We start from the raw sequence: 16227 nt of genomic DNA, 5'->3' as shown, positions 1-16227 counted from the left end.
CAAGGCCCTAGATCATGAGGCCACTAGTCCTGAGACCATCTGGTCTTGGCCTTGCAGAATAACAAAATTTCGGTCTTATTGCAATTGAGTTGAAGTTTGTTTTCACTCATCCAATTATTGATGTGAGCCATACATTGTTTAAAACTAGAGCAGGTTTCCTGGGTATTGGATCTACAGGTGACAAGTACCTGAGTATCGTCTGCATAAGACACTGTAGTGAAGCCATAGGATTTTATAATGTGGACCAGAGGGCAAAGATAAAGGTTAAATAATAAGGGACTAAGGATCGACCCCTGCGGGACCCCCACAGAAAGAGGGATAGTAGTAAATGCATGAGAATTCATCATGACGTAGGAATGACGGTCCTTGAGATAGTCCGCGAACCAAGCCAAGGCATTGCCTCTGACACCATCCTCCCACAACTGATGTTTCAAAATGCTGTGGGAGATGGTGTCAAAGGCGGCGGAGAGATCCAATAACACCAACATGGCTGAATCGCCCCTTTCCAAGGAGAGTCGGATCTTATCCACTATTTCAATTACTGCGGTTTCAGTGCCATGTGCGGCACGGAAACCAGACTGCGACGAGTCAAGAAGTGCATGTGTTTCAATATAAGAGGACACACGTTTGTTGACCAAGTATTCAAGAACCTTGCCAAAGTAAGGCAGTAGAGATATGCAAGACACCAGACATAATAGCATTGTAAGTTTTGCAGATAATTGTTTACGTGATATTCCTTCATTGGCCGGCCAAGTTTTAAGAAAACGTTAACATCCCATAAAACAGAGTACTTGGGTTTCGGGGGGGGTTAACCAATCGGATACCCCTCACCACTTTTCACACCAGGGGATGTTCCCCCACCGGTTTACCATCCACATGTGGATGACCCACCGAAATCGCAGAACGAAAGTTGCTCACTGTGCGATATGCCATTCCTGAACTGGCGAGTACCGAAAGGAAATTAACTATGAGATGGACACTGGATCCCAAGGGATATGTTTGCCGTTCAGCACACCAAGTAACCCATCTACTCCAAGCTGACTCATATCGTTTGTGCGTAGCTGGTGCCCATGATTGTGATAAGAAAAACAGAGTCTCCTGTGAAACTACGGGCACTTGCCATCGTCCCTTGAAAGTCTCCCCGCCATGTGAGATAAGTGGCCTTGCATTACCAGTGGGCGAGGCAACCCTTGAGGGTCCTCCTGAATCTCCGGAAACGACTGTAGTTGAACAGAAAGTGCGCACAACAAAGCTAGTGCCACCGGAAACGCATATAGAATGTCTGTCGTCCATGACTGAAGAAATGCGTCTGAGCTGATCTGGGCACAAAAAGGTCCACTGAACATGGACCCTATTTGTTGTTCAACTGTTGGAATACCCTGGGATGCAGCCTCCAATCGCTGGCATCCCTCAGAAAAGGGGAGTTCCAATCCGCTATCATGTTGGAAGACCCCGGAATGTTCTCCGCCGTTACCGAGATATGATGGGTCAGGCAATAATGCCAAAAGTCCTTGGCTATCTCTACCAGAAGATGAGATCTCTTACCCCCCAGACGATTTATGTGCCGTAATGTTGACACATTGTCCATCCGCAGTAGAATACAACAACTCGCTCGTTGCGGGGAGAGTGTCCGAATCCCAAAAGAACCCACAAGAAGTTCCAGGCAATTCATATGGAGTTCCAGTACCTCCGGGGACCCCCGACGCCCAGTCTCCACTAATCCGCAGCGGGCTCCCAAGCCCCATTTGCTGGCTTCTGATTCTATGACTATCTGCGGACTGGCTGCGAAAATGGCTTTGCCATTCCAGGCATCCATATGTTCCAACCACAAAGTCATCTCGGTCCGTGCCTCGCTAGAGATTGAGATCTGCTCTGCATAACTCAGACCCTTGCGTAAGTGTAGAATCTTCAAACGCTGAAGCGCCCTGTAATGTAAGGGTCCCGGGAATATCACCTGTATTGATGCGGCCAGAATCCCTACCAATCTGGCCAACGTCCTCAAGGATATAGTCGGAGAGGCAAGTGCTCTCCTCAACTCCTTCTTGATAGCTACTCTCTTCCTCAATGGTAATAGTAACTGTGCTGCACCCGAGTCCACCTGAAACCCCATGAATTCCATTGACTGCGTTGGAGTCAGAATGGACTTCTGCGCGTTGATGACAAACCCCAATTCTTGTAAGAGTTAGACCATCCAGCTCAGATGAAGAAGAACCATGTCCATATTTTGAGCCATAATCAGAATATCGTCCAAATAAACTATGAGTCTTACTCCTCGTTCCCTGAGGTACTGAACCACAGGCTTTAGTAACTTGGTGAAACACCAGGGGGCGGACAAAAGGCCAAAGGGCATGGCCGAAAATTCGAGCCACTGGTCTCTCCATTGGAATTAAAGGAACCTCCTGTGAGGAGGAAAAATAGGTACCACCAGGTACGCGTCTTTCAAATCCAGACACACCATCCAATCCTTTTCCAACAGGATGTCCCTCAATAAATTTATACCTTCCATTTTGAAATGGCGATACACTCCCTAGGAATTGAATTCCCTCAGATTGAGCACCAGTCTGAAACCTTTGTCCTTTTTGGGCACTAGAAAGATGGTACTTACAAACCCTAGCGGATGAGGAATCGTGTGCACGATTGCCCCTTTTTCCAACAACGATTGAACCTCGTCGTCCATGAAAGACATCTCTGCATGGGAAAAATGTAGGGGCGGAGGAATGCGAACCTGATGGGGTGAGGCATAGAACTCTATCTGAAAACCTCTTACCGTCTGAAGGATCCAAGGATCCTGTTTGAGAGTCTCCCACATATGGTGGAACAAAGCAATCCGACCTCCCACCTTGGTGTCTCCAGTGTGCAATAAGCTTACCTGAATAAGAGGTGTCTCCGGAGGAACTATTCTGTCCTCTGTAACCTCTATGTTATCGCCCTCTGTCACCGCGATTGCGGGAGGGTTAGAACTTTGAACGCTGGCCACCACCTCTGACACGTTGCTCGAAACTTTGAGAGGTCTGGTTAGATCCACGGCCAGTTGCTCGACCCCTGAAGCGCCCGGCCCTGTTAAAAAGGCCAGTATGAAAAACTTTTTGGATGTTCGCTTGAGCCTTATCTAGGGTCGAGAATGTATTCACATATTTCCCCATCTCCTTCCCAAACTTTTCCCCGAACAGCATGCCATTAGCAAGTGTGCCCGGTTTCGTATTTGCCATTTCCGCAAGTTGTGGATCAATGCGCATAAGGAAAGACTGTCTCTGTTCTGCCGACAGGGCGCAGTTCGCGTTCCCTAGGAAACACATAACTCGTTTCGCCCACTCCAAAACCTCCGTGGGGTCCAATGGAGAATGGGAGTCTTTAGCAGTGACCGCGGCATCCAAGATCTTAGTCAGGGGACTGGTCACGTCAAGGAGTTTATCTTGACAACCCCCATGCTCGATCGAGCCCCTTCTTGGGATCCTTCGCAAAATTTTTCATAAAAGTGGCCATGTTTGGATCTATTTCTGGGGAGTCCGCCACTTTTCCCATTAGAGATGATCTGGGACATTCTGAACGCAGGGTGGCACTGACCCTTCTCGAAACCTCTCCGGAGATTGTCCTGCACATAGTGTGCCACCTCGACACAGGGAACCCACTCAGTGGATCTTGGATGTATAATGTTTCTGGGGTCAAACAAGAGGTTATTATTGTCCTGTTTGTCTTCGACATTGTGGGATTTGTGTTTCCGCTCCTTTACCTTCTGTGAGGCCTGTGACTCCTGGTCTGATTCAGAAGTGTCAGGCGCTGCAGTAGAGGACTCATCAGTCTCCTCCGTCTGCGTCCCGGGCGCCTTACGTGCCTTGGAAGAACTGACACCACCATGGTCGTGCAACACATTACCTGCCTTTCTAGCACGGACCTCAGCTGAGGTATGACCAGAGGTCTCTGCTTGCGCAGCACCAAACTTACATTTGCCATAATTCTTTAATGGCTTGGTAAAATGCTGTAATACCTTAATTAACACCCTGTTTACCGAGCCTTGTACGTGGGTATCCAGGGCTTCAACCAATTGCTCCTCCATATGGTGCTCTTCAGGATCATCATATTCTGCGTACTCATTAAACTCCACCCACCGATCTTCCTCCTCGGCGTAGTATGCCATCGAGCTACAGGAGGTCTGAAGGAGCTTTAAGGGGGAGAAAGCCTGGGGTGTTCTTGTCTGTACAGGCACTGATGAAACTGTCCCTATATTATCACAAGATGCCAGAATTTGAAAATTAGCAATAATAATTATCCAATCGCGTGGAGGAAGCCACCCCTAATCTCCCCTAAGGCAATGCCCTGTTCCGGTAACTGATCTGGTCAGCGTTCTTATGGGACCGGGGATAGAACAGTCAGAATTGCTCGCTGATGTGTGAAGAGCAGATCGCTAACGCTGGAATCGGCTCTTCGCGCATGCTCAAGGCTTGGGGCTGAAAAGAGGACCGTTCCCCGTAATAGCGCGCTAAGCGCGTCCCGCACTCGCTCCACAAACACTTGCCCACAGAGCGCCGGAGCGCTCAAAACACCTAAGTTACCGCCAAAACACCAAGCTGCCAAATAACCATATCACCTAGTGACAGAAACCACAAATTGCACAAGTAGTGGAAATCGGCACCGCGACACCGCAGGTCTACAGAAAAACGCTGTATCAGCGTCACACTCCGGTAATTAACCCTTGACAGTTACATAGCATAAAACAAGTACATCCAACTTCGAAAATTCGATAGAGAGGAAAAGTACTTATCTCGCTGCTGCAGCAGCAAAGACAGAGGAAGTGATATGTGCATTACGAGATATATATATTCTATTGGACTGATAGTGATTGGTGCATACTATGGAGGGTGTTGTACTTCTGGGGTATGCTGAGTTTTAAAGTTGTTTATTGGCTGCTGTGTTTTGCAGTAAAGCAAAGAGAAGCATAATCTGAGCCTCCATGTACTGACATGGAATTCAGAAAAGCCCTGAACTCCAGGATTCACACAGCGAAAGTGAAACTTCTCGACGTTCTACACAAACATCTTTCTATGGACAGAGACGTCACGTCATCAAGTGATCCTCGCCCTCTCTCTGCTGCAGGCATGGACGATATTGCCCACTATATGTCCCGGGCTGTTATAAAGCGGTAAACGTCGTTTACAACGCAGTGTTTACACCGCACGACGTTTACCACGCTGCCATTACAACGCAAGTTGTTACTACGACTTGCGCTGGATGGCGCTGTTTGTTAAGGAATATTGTAATTTTATATTCCAACACCTTCCCTACTGTTACGTGGACTGGTGTTGGAATATAAAATTATAATATTCCTCAATCCGCGCCCTCCAACGCAAGTCGTTGTAACGACTTGCGTTGTAATAACCGCGTTGTAAAGTACCGCGATCTAAAAGATCGCATTGTACTGACGTACATCCTTATAAAGCATAGCCACTCAGTGACAAAAAACAATCTCCGGTGGGGTGGCCGATCTCATCACGTGTGACAGTGACGGCCAATTGGTAGTATCCTACTGCACATCGCAGATGCAGACTGCGCATGACACAATCTAGTTTCACACCCTAGATTGTGCCTGGACCTGGTTGGTACACTCTCTGGAACTACCAGGCAGATATGCAATCGAACCAGGACAGGTAGGTACATTTATTTGTATTAATTACTGGGCCCATCATGCAAGGGGGCAAAATTCAATAGCCCCTTCCCTGTTAAATAAGTGCTGGTGATTAGCACCGGCACAAATTAAGCACTGGTTTATATTCACTGGGATTGGCTGTCCCCCTGGAGATTTGTTGATGGCATTCAGAGCCTTAGGTTGCCTTAGAGCTTAGACTAACCCCTGTATTCATTGCGGAGCCCAGTGCGGTCCGCACACCTGGGATTTTTTTTATTTTCTTGTGAGGGAAGGAGCAGAGCCAGTGCTGAGTTCCTATTGTCTCAGGAGGCTGAAATAAATATGGACAAATAGATGCCCCTTCATGGGTAGTGCAGTTCTATATTATTAGTGAGTCGTCCTCAGCAGAGCTGCCCTGTCAGCACTTGCACAATTTGGTGCTAGCTGGAGCACCAGTGTTACTGGGCTGTTGTCTAAGCTTTATTAGACAGGGTACACTGATTGACACTGTCAATCAGCACTCCAGACACACAACATTCTAAACAGTCCCAACTGGAGCTGGGTGGCTGGTATCCAGTATGAACCAGTTGTCTGGATGCCAGGTAGTAGGCACTCATGGTTTCCGGTGAACTGCAAACACATGCAGTATTGTCTAGGGGAGCTTATTTCCTGGAAGCCTACACTTTGGTACTCACAAATTCAGGGTTGTGGCATTCATATAGCTTGACATCTGAGGCATGTTGATTTTTTTCACATTTAAGAACTTGTCTGTTTTGTCAGAAGAATATGATAGGCAATTTATTGCACTTAGTGAGGGCAGACCTCTGGTAATCTGGTGCTCACAGCCAATTAGGCAGACAGAATAAAAATATCCCATCGCAATTGAAATAGTGCCTTGAGCACTAGATCCTTTATTTCCATCTTAATTTCAATGTCACAGCCACGCGTCCTGCATTATGCGCTGTGTTATGTCCTGCGAGACACATTCTAGTGTCTCGACAGGCATAGAGTTGATAGCCACTCCCCTATGGGAGTGGGCACACTTGCACCCCACACGCACCCCTTAAAGGTGTCACAAGTGACGTGAGCCTGTTAATAAAAGGGCCCGAGTGCACTAGCTCGTGGCCAATTGAATAACCATAGCCACCGTGTCTGTGTCAGTCCTTGGTGGCATGTGGACCTAGGGCCCACAACACCACACGCTACACAGTCAAGAACCCGGAAGTGTGGGAAAAGGTCGAGGAAGGAGACGTGGTCTAGTGTTCCTCACGCTGCATTCGTCAGTGTTCCTCGGCTGCAGCAGAATAAAAGCTGAACCTGAGACTAGAACGCTTCCTGCAATTTTTTGTGCCTAGCACACATTTATATTTGTGCTGTGCAAGTGTTTCCGACTTGATTTTCTGGCAGCCTCCTCCAATGGATGCTGCAAGACTCATATGTCTTTTTAGGTCTCGCCTGCTAATGCGCTTGCGCATTGCTGGCAAGAAATATAGGGGCTTATCCAGAGCTTAACCAAACTGGCGATTTCATGCAGTGCCCGTGAAAAGCGTGTGCACATCAAAGCCACCTGCTTCCCTCCCACAGCTTCCCCCAGCATGCGCTTTGCCTCAGGCACTTCTCCTCCCCTAATTATTCACTGCCGGCCGGCCGTACTTTCACTTTCACGGCTGCCAGGCCGTGCCTCGTTTTAACTACTGTTGTCTGATTCTCTCGAAGACTTCCCCAGTCTCCTCTTTTCGCCTCTTTCTGTGGCCCCACGCGGCCCCTTCAATTCAGTTTTTCTAACTCTTTTGTCGGTACTTCTTTACTCTCTTGATCTGTCTCCCCGGCCGGCCGTACTTTCACTTTCACAGCCGCCAGGCCGTGTCTCGTTTTAACTACTGTTGTCTGATTCTCTCTAAGGCTTCAGCAGTCTCCTCTTTCCGCCTCTTTCTTTGGCCCCACGCTGCCCCTTCAATTCAGTGTTTCTAACTCTTTTGTCGGTACTTCTTTACTCTCTAGATGTGTCTCCCCTGCCACCATGCTCTGTTTTCCCCTCGCCAGCTCTCTCATCTCACCCGTCTCTCGCTCCTCCCTACTCTGTCTCTCGAAACCACTCCCTTTGTAACTCTGTCTCTCATTGTCTCTCTCCAGACAACTCTCTGTTGCGCGCCTCCAACTGTATCTCGGTGCCTCCGCGTTTTTAACTCTGTCTCTGGTTGTGCATTTTCCGTACTTGTTTTTATTATTTCATATTGCCAATGTTTTTCTAACTCTTTTGTCGGTACTTCTTTACTCTCTTGGTCTGTCTCCCCTGCCTCCATGCTCTGTTTTCCCCTCGCCAGCTCTCTCATCTCACCCGTCTCTCGCTCCTCCCAACTCTGTCTCTCGAAGCCTCTCCCTTTGTAACTCTGTCTCTCATTGTCTCTCTCCACACAACTCTCTGTCTCACGCCTCCAACTGTCTCTCGGTGCCTCTGCGTTTTTAACTCTGTCTCTCGTTGTGCATTTCCCGTACTTGTTTTTATTATTTCATATTGCCAATGCTTGTTTTAAGATTGCTGTGACTCTTGCTGGATTGCTCGCACTCCCTTGTTCTCTCGTGTGTGTACTTCTTTACTCTCTTGATCTTTTAAGATTGCTGTGCCTCTTGCTGGTTTGCTCGCACTCCCTTGTTCTCTTGTGTGTGTGTGTGTGGGGGGGGGTGTGTGTGTGTGTGTGTGTGTGTGTGATGCTTTTCCCCTATGCTCCATTCCCATGTTGCATTGCCCCCTCTCACCCACTCCTCAGAAAACTACTTGCAGGCATGTAAACATTTTTATTTTGTGTATTTTTCTAAAAAAGAAATCATAGGCCCAGGTTGTTTGGTCAATGTTCCAATCAGATGTTACTCAGCAATGAGTTACTTAGCTAAAGCGCTGCTGGTTTCCTATCACCCCCAGACCTCCAAAAATAACATCTCCGTCGAACAAATGCGACTTTTGAAGACAATGGAAAGAAACAAATTGCGCGGTCGGTTTCTATAACTTGCAGACACGTCACAGCTCTCCACGCACTCCGTTGAGTAGAGCCAGCAGCTTAGCTAGCGCTCCCAGCTCTGTGTCTAATCCGAAGCTCCTGAACTTGTGTTTTTGGTTAGGGCGAACAAACCCTGGAGCTGGGTGGTAAGGCCGCCTGGCTCTTGGTAAAAAACGAGTCATTGTTTTTTCCTTCTTTCTTTATTCTTGTTAAACAACCGACCACCGTAAAGATTACGCTCCCACAGCGTGTTTCCTCCCCTCTCCCTGTGCTCCCCTCCCCCAGCCCCCACACTCGTGCTCCGAGGCCTCCAGACACCCCCCATCTCTCCTCCCAGCACGTTTTCAATTAGTTTCGGCCGCTCGTTCTTGCTCCTACGCTTCCTCTTTCACCCTCACTCTCCCTTGTTCTCTCTTGTTACTCTTACCTCTCTTTCCCATCTACCTTCCCCTATACTGTCTCCCCGCCCACCCACTTCGCTCTTCCTCTCTTTCCCCCCCCACTATCTCCTTCCCTTTCCCTCTTAAGAACCCATAAAATGCCACAGCTTACTTTGCCGGGGTTACAGCAGTGCAACATATTTTTTTTCCTTATGGTGTGATGTGTGCATGTGATATTGTTATTGTGGTGACTTGTGCATGTAGTTGTTACATGGCAGTGTGACATGTTCAAAATGACATTTGTGGCAGTATTTTGTGTGTGTTATGCTATGTTCCGCCGTGACTTGTGCATGTAATGATGTACATCTTGGTCACATGTGCATTTTAAAGTGTGCGTTTATTTGAATATGATAGAGTATGTGGCTCATGACTGTGACTTGTGTATTTGGTGAAGTACGTGGCAAAGTGTGGGCATGTGATGACACTCACTCACTCTAACACCTTCTATAATTACATGCTTACCTCTCTTCACCCGTCATATTCTGAAAATCTATTCCAGCACTTCCTTCTTTAAATCCCAGTTCTCAGCAAAAATAAAATATATCAATGTTTAAAGCTTTATTACAAAAAAGAGAAACAAAAAAATGTTTATTACACTTTTAATCTTCATTTTTACAAATATTATAATACGCTACACATTATCACCCAAAAGAATTTAAGCTAGTGCCATTATACATTAGTGAAATTATTATGTAATTATTAATTATTTATAAAAAATAAAACCCATTACAATTTGTCATATCAATACATGTACGTTAGGTAAATACTAAACATGTATATTTAATAATGCTATAGGTGTCACATTTGCAATTTCTAAAAAAAAATCCCATTTATAATAACAAAATTAATGCATTGGAAATTATAAAAACACTAGCAGCCCGTCCCGACCTTGTCCGGGAGCAATCATGCTTCAGGACCCCCGCCGGCCCCGACATTGTCCGTGGGTCGCCCGGATCCTTCCTTCATATATTGCAGTATTATACCTCTATGATTCCTTTGTACGCTTTTGTAACCTGCACACATCACATTTTGCTTATGTAATGCACCGTTTGCTAGCTCTTGTATTTTGTTGGCTCACGATTCTCACTTTTGTAATGCACGGTTTGCTACCTCTTTTGCTTCATTTAATGCTGACCGCTCCTCCCCGCCTGTATTTCACCTATGCTCACCGCTCCTCCACGCATGTATTTCACCTACGCTGACCGCTCCTCCCCGCCTGTATTTCACCTACGCTGACCGCTCCTCCCGCCTGTATTTCACCTATGCTCACCGCTCCTCCCCGCCTCTAGCTTTTGTATTTCACCTACCTCATCCGCCGCTCCTCCACGCCTGTCCGCCGCTCCTCGCCGCTCCTCACCGCCTGTCCGCCGCTCCTCCCCGCCTGTCCGCCGCTCCTCCCCGCGCTGATGTCCGCCGCTCCTGATGTCAGCACGTTGCGGCCGGCCGGCACTACTTCCAAGGGACTACTTTTTTTTTTTAGGTAAATATTTTAAATACCGTATATTTTTTTATTTTATATAGCCTATGTCCATCTACAGACCCTGCCAATTACAACGATGTATTGGGTGTTTGGATTGGTGCTGTGGTTCCCGAGTTTACCCGCCTCAAAGGTTCAAAGTTCTTCCTTTATAATAGTAGTATAGATAAACAAAAATTAAAAAATTATTACATTTACAAAACCAATAACTCACACTTTCTAATGCGAGACCTATTGCATTTCCAATGCTTGTTTTTTTATATCTGCTCCACGTGTTTTTGGCTTCTTATCTTTAACCCTTTCCATGCTGAGGACAAAGCTAGTTAGTCCTCCCCATGGTAGCTGTGTGCTGAGGAGTGAACAGTTCTGTCCTCTGCACACAACCAGGAAATCCCTATGCTGCTGTTTACAGCAGAGGGATTTTGTTTTTTTCATTTTTCAACCACTGGAGCAGGGTAAGAGCTTTACCCACTGTGAGTCCCTCGCTCATTGCACCATCAGGATTCAAGCAAGCCGGGCCGACGACGGCTGAAATGCCAGAAACCGGTCCCCGGAAGCTTGTTTCCTTCCCAGTGTAAGAATTGGCTTGGTAGTTTGGTTTGCCCTGTTCCCATCATGCACTGGGACAGGAACATACTAATTTGCATATAGCCAGGTTCTGAGCTGGGATGGTGCAGTGAGCTAAAAAACGGTGTTGGATCTAGCCCTGATTTCTTGACTGGGTGAGAGTATTCTGCTTAATTCAGGGACTCTGTCCATCACCACCCCTTGTTGTTAAATATTTTGTCCACCCTAAGCGTGGAAGGGTATACTCAGATGTGAGTCCCTTGCTCATTGCACCATCAGGATTCAAGCAAGTCGGGCCGACGACGGCTGAAATGCCAGAAACCGGTCCCCCGAAGCTTGTTTCCTTCCCAGTGTAAGAATTGGCTTGGTAATTTGGTTTGCCCTGTTCCCATCATGCACTGGGACAGGAACAGACTAATTTGCATATGGCCAGGTTCTGAGCTGGGATGGTGCAGTGAGCTAAAAAACGGTGTTGGATCTAGCCCTGATCTCTTGACTGGGTGAGAGTATTCTGCCTAATTCAGAGACTCTGTCCATCACCACCCCTTGTTGTTAAATATTTTGTCCACCCTAAGCGTGGAAGGGTATACTCAGATGTGAGTCCCTTGCTCATTGCACCATCAGGATTCAAGCAAGCCGGGCCGACGACGGCTGAAATGCCAGAAACCGGTCCCCGGAAGCTTGTTTCCTTCCCAGTGTAAGAATTGGCTTGGCAGTTTGGTTTGCCCTGTTCCCATCATGCACTGGGACAGGAACAGACTAATTTGCATATAGCCAGGTTCTGAGCTGGGATGGTGCAGTGAGCTAAAAAACGGTGTTGGATCTAGCCCTGATCTCTTGACTGGGTGAGAGTATTCTGCTTAATTCAGAGACTCTGTCCATCACCACCCCTTGTTGTTAAATATTTTGTCCACCCTAAGCATGGAAGGGTATACTCAGATGTGAGTCCCTTGCTCATTGCACCATCAGGATTCAAGCAAGCCGGGCCGACGACGGCTGAAATGCCAGAAACCGGTCCCGGGAAGCTTGTTTCCTTCCCAGTGTAAGAATTGGCTTGGTAGTTTGGTTTGCCCTGTTCCCATCATACACTGGGACAGGAACAGACTAATTTGCATATAACCAGGTTCTGAGCTGGGATGGTGCAGTGAGCTAAAAAACGGTGTTGGATCTAGCCCTGATCTCTTGACTGGGTGAGAGTATTCTGCTTAATTCAGAGACTCTGTCCATCACCACCCCTTGTTGTTAAATATTCCCCGCTGCAGAGGCATTTTTTTTTCAGTGTAATGATGAGGACACGCTTGGCACACTGACATCATTACACTGAAAGTGAAATTAGACGATCGGCTAATTTCACTTTTACTGCTTCAGTGCTCGTGGGGCTATCTCAGTCCCCGAGCTTCGAAGCACACGGGAGAGGTATCATTGGTGTAATGTTGTCAATCCACGGGAGACACCATGTCTCCCATTATGCGAGGGGTGACCTGGTGGAAACCCCTTAAACGTGCTGCATCATAGGCTGGCCCGGTGTACGCCGAGCCAGCGTGGCAATGGTTAATAAATAGCCGGGGGCTCCGGGCGTGGTCCAGTTACGGTCTGGCCACTAAAGTAAAACTGCCTCTAGACCCTTATGGAATAAGTGTATAGGCCCGGCAATGGACATTCAGCCCTGCCAAGTATCACTCATCAGTCATCTGACTACTACATTTCAGTGTGGTGATCCACATCACCGCACTGAAATGCAGAGTCACGCATTTTTAGCACCTCCTCAACTGCGAAGTGGAGTGCTCTATTTAGCACTACTGTGTGACTGACTTGGCAAACTAGTGGCAGTGCATTAATCCATGCAGGCTTGGGGGGGGGGGGGATTAGGGTGACTCTGGCTATAATGTTACTTATGCACCTTGGCATTCAGCACTGACATCACGAGAGTCAGTCTGAATTTGCCCAATGGTTAATACTGCGTCAAGTCCACGGATAGAGACTCGAGTCACAAAGACACGCCTATAGGTGAGTCAGATGACCTGCAGTGCACGAGCATTGCAAATGGAACCGCACAGCCAGTTTCTCCTGCGCCTGCCTGGTCTCACTGCTTTGAGCCACGTGGCTTCATGTGTGAATTATCGGGTTTGTTAAGTATCATTTTAGGACCCTAGTGTAATTTTCCCAATTCATGCCCATATATAGGTATAAATTACCCTATCCTTATATAGGCATAGAAATAATAACCATATTTATACTTGGCCCATGCAGTCCAAATACGCCATGGCTACTTCCACTAGTTCCGAAAATCCACAACGATTTCTTGGAAAAACTAGCCTTCAGCAGTCAGGGACTTCCCCTTGCTTGAATATTGATTTATCCAAGAACTCATGGAGTTTTCAAAGAACTGCGAGTCTTTAGTGACATTATTATGTCCAACCTTACGTCAAACACGGCACCTTCAAGGTATAAATATGCCCACACTAGCCTTAGCAAACACACAGTGGTTTGGAGCAGTTCGAATATTTACTTGCCCGACGCAGCTCGCCACAGCAAGTGCCGAAGGAAGCCGACCCTCCAGCAGACGCACTGAGAGAGACGCTGTCTTTTTTCCTGCCGGGAAATCCAGCTCCAGTGTTTACAAGCCACCCTTGCGGGTTGTTGGGAAATCAAGTCCTGAGAGAGAGATACGATACCTCTTCATTCTAAAACCAAGGTATGGAACAGATTAGACTCTAAGAGAAATCTTGGATAGATTGTTGGCAAAAATACTGAATCCTTGCTACACCACACCTACTTCTTCCCTCGTACTAGACCTCGGTAAGGTACATTGGGGTAGGCGTATTTTAGAAGCACCAGTGGAGTACGTTTTAGTCTTTTATTTATTTATGTATGTATCTTATGGCTTAGAAACCATACCATGCTATTACAGTATTATTTTGTAATAATCTTTTTACTGTACGCACTTTACTTCATGACAAGTATTGCGATTGTTTAAATAAAGAAAGGGGAATGATTCACTTGAGGAAGTCAGAGGCTAGAATCAATAAGCTAATTTAAAAAAAACAGAGTACCTTGGACACCATAAAGCACGCTAAATTTTTATAAGCAGGAGTCCCTTTTATTGACCCTGCACTTGTTTTATTTTTTTGTATCTTTGTATAATGTTAGCAATCAAGTATTCCTTCACTGTATACACAACACAAGTTTTTTTTTAAAAAGGGAGAAAACCTTGACATTTGTACACAAAACATGAAAAAATATGCAAAAAGACTTTTATAACAATAAACTTAAATTTTTATGAATGTTTGAATTTCTCCCCAATTTGACATTTAAATATTTTCACGCAAAGAATAGAAACCTTTGACACCTTTAAATAACTTCAGCGTAAAAGAGCATTGTTCGTATTTCTACAAAATTCGAATGTCCTATTGTTATTCACTGTGTCAAGACTATATACGATGTTAGTCCTGTCCACCTGTCCTGATTTTTGGTCCTTTTTGGTGGTCTGAAAAGAACATTAAGCTTTGTTTTCAAGGGGCGAGTTTATCTTATTCCAACTCAACCAGATGGAGAAAAACCAAATTGTCTTAGAGTTGATGTTTCTAGACCACTGTGTTATGCCAACGCGTTTCGACCTTGCTGTTGTGGGGCCAACACGTTAATTTATCTCAAGGTCTTCATCAGGGCTGGTATCAGTTTTAATAGGACGGGTTTTGGTGTCGTCTTTGTGGGAGAAGAACATACACTTTTTTTCTTCTTTACTACCCTCTCTCTTATGGTATATGTGTTTTGCGGGGTTAAAATTTGTCTCTGTTCATGCTGCTGATTTCTTCTCTGTCCCGGCCGATAAAGGGTGTCCTGGACACACTATTTGGTCTGCATTCTTTTTCCAGTATCTCTCGTTTCCGTATTTGCTCTCGCTCTGACTTGGATGGTATTGCGATTGTGGGAGTTCATTTCTTTTGCATGAGAAAGAAGACTGTTCAATAAATACCTTTTTATTGAAAAACGCCTGTCTCTCTATTTCTCTGCCTCTCTGGTGAAACGAAGCATGCACGATTGACAGAGTAAAATAGTTTTCTATTGTTTCCGCGACTCTAGAGATATATTTCTTATTCTTGGGAAACAAAGTTGTCATGTTCATGCGGTTGTCAGAAACTAGTCCCTTCTTGTGAATTCGATAAAGTTTCTAGTGACCTCTGAGTTAGCTGGCACACACACAATTAAGTCTAGTATATTCGATGGAGACCTAGTCGACTTAAGTCCTACGTCAATTCTATAGTATATGCTATTCCAATGCGCAGAGCCTATTAAGAATATAGGAACTACACTACAGGTTCCTGTTTAAGTTGTGTGATTACAAGAATCACAAAGGAGGCAGGTGCAGCCAAATGCTGTCCCAGTTACAGCTCCTCACTGAACCCTGGCATTGCGCCGTTAGCCTCCTCTTCTTACCCCGTCCGCCCGAACAGCATGTGGTACACCTAATGCCGCTACCCGCAGTCAAAACGCCAGGGGCGGAGGCCTGCAAATGCATCCCAAGGTAGCAGGCTCCTTTGGATCATGACAGTCATTGCCCTCTTCGTCCATTTGTGGAAAACCACGCCCAGCCACTAGTGTGAGCTAGTTGTGGCAGGCAGTCTGACTCTAGAAACCCCGAAGCAGCTAAGACACAGTCAGTCCCGGGAGGCCCTGGAGGGTGCAGGTGGCAGTACCATAATAAGTAGCACCAACCTGGCTTGCATGGACAGAGTCGGACCCTGGAGAGAGGTCTAGAGAGGACAGCGGGATTGTAAGCGAGGGACAGCCTACTAGGTACATACACTGGCCTAAACCATGTGCGAACGGCGCACAGAGTGTCATTAGCTGTTTGAACTTCGCTTTCCAGTCAGGTAAGCCAGAAATCTCATTGCAATAGGATTTACGATTAATCTTTGCAAAGTTTTTGGTTATGTTGTTAGTAAGCTATCTCTTTTTAGGTTTCGCCTGGCGTCCGCTGCACAGCAGCGTTCGCGCAGGCGAAATCTTATGTTGGAACAGTATGTGGCTTTGTCCCGCCTCTCTCTTCCATTGGCTAGCCATTGGAAGAGAGATCTGTCCGTCATTGTCCGAGGCGATTCGTGGGCGTTCCGGCGATTTTTTCCC

The 16227-nt window shown here is 46.5% G+C and overlaps 1 pseudogene; it reads right to left on the bottom strand.

Moving 5' to 3' along the window:
* Window positions 1-1106: 1106 nt before the first annotated feature.
* On the bottom strand, window positions 1107-2381 carry LOC147689315 (uncharacterized; annotated as a pseudogene).
* Window positions 2382-16227: the final 13846 nt, after the last annotated feature.

The sequence above is a fragment of the Lissotriton vulgaris genome, chromosome 10, assembly GCF_964263255.1.
Source record: "Lissotriton vulgaris chromosome 10, aLisVul1.2, whole genome shotgun sequence".
NCBI classification, from domain to species: domain Eukaryota; kingdom Metazoa; phylum Chordata; class Amphibia; order Caudata; family Salamandridae; genus Lissotriton; species Lissotriton vulgaris.
This window is presented reverse-complemented; position numbering and strand designations above follow the sequence as displayed.